Genomic DNA, 4785 nt, shown 5'->3' with positions numbered 1-4785 from the left:
ATCCCAGACATAGGAGCATAGGCAGATCTAGGATTTGAAAAAGGGGGTTCAGAAGGTATGGCATAACAACACATTTTATGCAGAGGGTCCAGTGGTATATTATTCATTTTAAGATCAAAACAAAAACAAGTATTAATTTATTGAAATAAGTTTATATAAAATTAAAAACCACAACAAACTAAGCAAAAATAGTGAAAAATAGTGTTTCATTAGCCCCTTAATCATTATAGTACGTTATGTACATCTCTTATCCAGATTTGTAAAAACAAAATTTAGCGTTCTTGTGTCTTGACAGTGCCTCCAACACTTCACTGTCAATCATTACTACACCTGAGTTCATAATACCACACTTCAGTTAAGGTTTTTAGTTAGGGCTGTGACACAGAAGAGAAACATTACCAGGAATGCTCTAGGACCTACTTGTAAAGAAAAAGGGTTAGTGCATATGTAGAAACAATGAAAAGGTCACAGCCGGCTAGAATGACAATCACTGCCACTGGAGGCTAGTTTTGCAGACAGGCCCTAGCTCACATTTGCTTAAACATCATAAGACAAATGCAGTTGCTTTCTTGCTGTCATGTGAATTCCTGTGGAAACATTACCTTTTATCTCAAAGAGAAAAAAGATGATGTACCTATTCTCATCCACCATGATTTCTTGAATCATTTCAATACTTAGCATTCCCTCCCCACACACATTATAAATGTCTCCTTCAGTAACCTTGAAGGTCTTTAGATGCATCCCAAGTTCAATGACAGCTCAGGTGAGTAGCAGGTGGCGGAAGCAAGTGGACATAAGGGTGTGACTAAGACAAAAACATTTGGAGAATGTAACTGAGCTGATTCACCATTGTTACAAAGGACTGTGCAAAAAAATACAGGGCAATGAAAGGTGGGTGTGAAACCCAACCACATCATAGTACTAGAATTTACACTCACTTCACATAGGCATAAATGACAGTGTAAGGTGCAGGGCAATGGAAAGTCAGACTCAGTGTCTATGGCAGTGATTTTTAAGCAGAGTGCTACAGTACTTTTGGGTGCCTTGGGATCTTTTCAAGGCTGCCATGGGATGCCACACAATGCTAACATGATTAAGTGTGCAAACATGATTCCTATTTGAAATCTCTGTTTATCTTGTGGATCCATAGTATTAAAGACAGTCTGACCCATTGTAGTTTTTCTGAGTTCTGTGCAACAGAAGAATTGCAAAGAACTCAGCCAAGAGTCAAAAAACCAGGGAAAACTAAGAGTTGACATTTTCCAAAGGGTGCCTTGAGGCTAACAGGCTAGGGGCAGACATTACACATAAACCAGTTTCAGTGATCAGAAACTGGTTTAAACCTGTAACAGAACAGACGTTCAGTGCACATAAACCTGTTTGAAAATGGATGAAACAGGTTTGAGATAAGCCTGGTTGAATGCAGTATCAGACTTAACTGATTTGTGTCAAACCGGTTTATGCAATGTCTGTCCCAGACCCATTCCTGGTTTAACTTAAACCAGAGTTCCCCAGCATCCCAGATGGGGCTCTCTGCTCCAGAGGGCTGGGCTGGCTCCTCCCCTCTGCTCCCTGGTTGGAGCTCCAGCAGAGATGGCAGACACAGCAGCATCTGCCTGGCTTCTCTGTGCCGCCCCATTCCAACCACTCCCCATTCAAGCAGGGATCCCCCGACTCCCCCCTCCTACACGGACCATAGCCAGCATGTGGTATGCTAGCTAATGCTGAGAGGTGCCTGTGCAAAGCAGACAGGATAAAGGCAGACAGGACACTGTCCACTTAGGGCTTTTTGGAGCTAATCAACAGGTTAGCTGATCTCTCCCTTCCTTCCTTGGAAAAAGTTGTTTAAGAAGAGCTTGAACTAATGAGAGAGGCTATTATTTTGCTGATGGGTTAATAAATGGTCTGTTATCAACTCCCTGCTGGGCTGTTCAAGAGCAGGGAGGGAAGGAAAACCCCACCCTAATTAGAGCATCCTGCCAGGGCCTGGCCATGCCCCACCCCCTCAGCTCAGTACTGTGGCAGGGAAGGAAGGGCTGCTCTAGCACACACCCCCACGCCCCCCCAGCTTCTAGGCTGAACCACTGCAGGCATGTGCCTGCATTTCTTCAGTCCAGAGGGGATGTCTGTCCAGTTATAAACTGGTTCAGCTTAACCAGGTTAGACTAACCTGCAAAAGATTGAATCAATTTATGCTCAGCTTTTTGAATGTCTGTCCCTAGCCACAAGGTTGAAAACTACTGGTTTGTGGGAATCAGGTTTTCTTCTGTGCAGTCAAAACAATAACAAGAAAAAGGCTTTAACAGTTTCTAGACAAAGAGAGGATTCATTCTTTTACAAACCAAAGTCAAAATAATATGTTATTCAAAATAGCTCAGTTTTCTATTAGTAACAAAAATAACCACGTTGCCTAAACACAATACACGGAGCCATTTTGCTTCTAGGCCATTAGCTGTAATTGCCATCAGCCTGCTAGGACAGGTACTGACAACTTTCTACTTGCCAACCACCGTAGAGCTGTTACACAATCTTCAGGCTCCTGTTGAGAATAGAAATTGTTGGAGGGAAGGAAGTTTCAATGTTATTTGTCAGTCTCCATAACACTCCTTCAACTGACCTTTTCTGGAGTGGGGAAAAGGTGGAGGAGGGGAATGTGAATGGGAGCGGAAGATGTCTGGGGAGAACTTGCTTGCAGCCTGGTGTTAATTTAAATGAGTATAACATAGCTTAAATACTAGGCTTTTCCCACTCTTTGTCATTAGTTTTAAAGCAAAAATAAACCGCTCAGAGTACAAAGGTTGAATGGCTAAATGCAGCTAAGACCATGGATTTTACTAAAGGGATTTGGCATTACTGAATTATACACGCCAACTGAAATAAGATGATTAGTTGGTGACATGATTATGCTCAGGGCAGTTAGAAACCTAATCAAAATGGTATTTATGTCTGAAGGGCAGAGTCTGTGGCCCTGGTTCTGACTGCATGTCACTTTTCTACTTAGTGTTATTAGGCCCAATTCCACAATGCCTCACCTTTGGTATTGTTACTTAGAGCTGTTCAGAGTTTAAAATGATGATTTTAGATTTTGGTTTAAAAGAATTGATAGAGCAGATGCTGCTGCTTTCAATTCTTGAGCTCTTTACAGCTATTTCTTACAGAGATAAGTGGTTACATAAGGCTCAAGGCAATAGGAAAACAGTCCAGTTGATTTTTTCTCAAGTTAATTCTCATTTCCATCCATGTCTGTGACATAAGCTTCAGACCATGTGCTGTTATACTTGAGAGATTTCTCACAAAAGTGCTCTTTAAAGCTCCATGTCATAAAAACAGGAAAGGTCTCTACAATTGCTGGAGACAAACGTGGTTGTGTTTAATCACAACTAGCTCATATGGTGTTCGACACAATTTGCCCTCATCTAAAAAACATAGTCTGTAGGGGTTTGCGAAACGGGCAGTATTCGATTCAGATTTGGATTTGGCTCGATTTGGAGGACAGTGATTTGATTTGCTGATTCAGATTGCTGTCCTGATACGATTCGGCTGAATCTGAATCTGAAGATTTGATTCTGATTTGGAGAATCAGTGATTCAGCCATAGACACAGCTTTATATGTTTTTTCTACGTACCTCAAGGTACCAGGTGCAGCTTGTGAATGCTGAGATGGTGGGGTGGATGGGGCACCCCACGGGAGTGCGGGGGGGGTCTGTCACCGAGCGCATGTGGGGCCCCCTGCACACACCCCCCAGCTCGGCAGTTGTCTACAGAGGGACCTGGGGTGCCTCCCCAGACCCAGGAGGCACCAGTCACCAAGCTGGGGGGCGAAGGGTCCTCCACCACTCTGCAGCGGACCTGGAAGTAGACCAGAAGTACTTTTGGTCCACTTCTGGGTCTGTCATTGAGCACACGGGAGACCACTCCTGTGGGACACTCCATCCGCCCCATCTCAGCATTCACGAGCCGCACCTGATACCTCGAGGAACATAGAAAAAACATAAATCTTTGTCTATGGCTGAATCATCAAATCTCTCTGAATCAAACTGGATTCTTCCGATTTGGTTCAGAGAGATTAATGGGCCTCCAGATTTAATTCAGATTTGGAGATTCAGCCGCCAAATCAGGCTGAATCTCCTCTGAATCAAATCAACGACTGAAGTGTCACACAGCCCTGTTACTTCCCCTAACCTGAACCTTTGCAGCTCCTGTTCTAACATGAGCCCTGGGACTCCACGGTGCTGGGAAGCCTGGCAGTTCAGTTCTCTGTACAAAGCCTGCCGGAGCTTGCTCCTGAAATAGGTGGTGCTTTCCTGTCATCTTCCTCTTCATTTGTGATCTCTCTTATAAAAAGTTGTAACACGTACACATAAACCTGCTTTGTCAAAAACTGTTTTGCATTTTAACTGATTTGAGATGCAGGTTTGACTCTTTAGCCTGGCTGACAAAACTGCAATCCCTCCTCCCTCATTATTAATGACATTAGAGAGAGTAATCAGGACCAGGACATGGGTAAGGCTCATGGTATGTCTAGACTATGGAGTTTCTGCTACTATAGCTATGCTGGCGTAACCATGGCAGCGGAGCCCCCTCATAAAGATGCATCATATGCAGAGAAATTGTTTTTTTGGGGGCAGCATAATTATACCTTCTCCCTGAATAACATATATTAAGCTGACAGAACAATAGCTGTATCCCTGCTAGGGCATTTGCTGACATAACTGTATCGACTGAAGCAGGGGTTTTCAACCTTTTTTTAGTAAGCGTACCCTCAGCGGCTGGGCGGAGAGCGGG

At 43.6% G+C, this 4785-nt stretch overlaps 1 long non-coding RNA gene across 1 annotated transcript in view; it reads left to right on the top strand.

Moving 5' to 3' along the window:
• Positions 1-289: 289 nt before the first annotated feature.
• Positions 290-4785, top strand: part of LOC109295057 — a 20101-nt gene continuing 15605 nt past the window's right edge. The window contains exon 1 of the long non-coding RNA XR_002096671.1: positions 290-376. This is a non-coding gene — a long non-coding RNA (uncharacterized LOC109295057). The remainder of the gene's footprint in view (positions 377-4785) is intronic.

The sequence above is a fragment of the Gavialis gangeticus genome, unplaced genomic scaffold, assembly GCF_001723915.1.
Source record: "Gavialis gangeticus isolate Ggan-Ray unplaced genomic scaffold, GavGan_comp1, whole genome shotgun sequence".
NCBI lineage: Eukaryota > Metazoa > Chordata > Crocodylia > Gavialidae > Gavialis > Gavialis gangeticus.
Note: the sequence above shows the minus strand (reverse complement) of the source record. Positions and strands in the feature narration are given on the sequence as shown.